The sequence below is a fragment of the Lottia gigantea genome, assembly GCF_000327385.1.
Source record: "Lottia gigantea unplaced genomic scaffold LOTGIsca_15, whole genome shotgun sequence".
NCBI classification, from domain to species: Eukaryota; Metazoa; Mollusca; class Gastropoda; family Lottiidae; genus Lottia; species Lottia gigantea.
In genome coordinates this window covers 522,377-523,527 of record NW_008707797.1, presented here as the reverse complement: position 1 = coordinate 523,527, position 1,151 = coordinate 522,377, and the positions used below count along the sequence as shown (strand labels likewise).

At 31.9% G+C, this 1,151-nt stretch overlaps 1 protein-coding gene across 1 annotated transcript in view; it reads left to right on the top strand.

Annotated features, from left to right (window-relative positions):
* The window catches only part of LOTGIDRAFT_157705 (hypothetical protein), a gene marked incomplete at both ends in the record, with an annotated part of 18,799 nt that overhangs the window by 10,763 nt on the left and 6,885 nt on the right, over positions 1 to 1,151 (top strand). The gene's annotated exons all lie outside the window — the stretch shown is intronic.

Genomic DNA, 1,151 nt, shown 5'->3' with positions numbered 1-1,151 from the left:
TAAATAATACATTAAAATATTCCCTGAAAATTATCTCAAGTCTGCTGTAATTTCAACACGATGTTTAAAAACTGAGTTATTAGAAACACACGATCTGTACCTAATAGTACCTTATCTTTTATACTTGTGATACAGAAATAAAACTGATAACATTCACTTTTCTGGCGCCAAAACCGCTTCCATCAGTCCATAGCAACTGTACAGACTTTATCAATGGCGGCACATATTTCTTTTTTTAAATTAAATTGCGTTAAAATCTAAATTTGATTCAAAAAATTATACATAAAATGATTTATATATAAACTGAATCAAACATTCCCTTCATCTGATTGGTCAATCACTGAATTAATTGTAAATATCAGGATTTTCTTAAACTGTATTTTATGTCAAAGTATTATATTATATTAGATTATATTAATGTAAATTTTATTGGTTAAGAAGTGGACATGGTTTCTTATCCACTAAAATTTTACCTGAGACTTGCTTAGAACCTAACACTAGCTGTCTTACACTTACAATTAGATGCTCAAATATAATTTAAAAACCTTGGAACCAAATCTTGAGTACAGTGCTGAGTACTTTCATAATTTCCCCCATTACACACTGCATGGAGTTGCCTGTCTTCGTTACTCTGGTCAATGTGTAGTACTAGTATAGCAAGACCTTGATCTTGAACTACATTTCATTTCATTCTGGTGTCAAAGAGTGCAATTGCCCAGTACATTTAATTTGTTTCATTTCATTCTGGTGTCAAAGAGTGCAATTGCCCAGTACATTTAATTTGTTTCATTTCATTCTGGTGTCAAAGAGTGCAATTGCCCAGTACATTTAATTTGTTTCATTTCATTCTGGTGTCAAAGAGTGCAATTGCCCAGTACATTTAATTTGTTTCATTTCATTCTGGTGTCAAAGAGTGCAATTGCCCAGTACATTTAATTTGTTTCATTTCATTCTGGTGTCAAAGAGTGCAATTGCCCAGTACATTTAATTTGTTTCATTTCATTCTGGTGTCAAAGAGTGCAATTGCCCAGTACATTTAATTTGTTTCATTTCATTCTGGTGTCAAAGAGTGCAATTGCCCAGTACATTTAATTTGTTTCATTTCATTCTGGTGTCAAAGAGTGCAATTGCCCAGTACATTTAATTTGTTT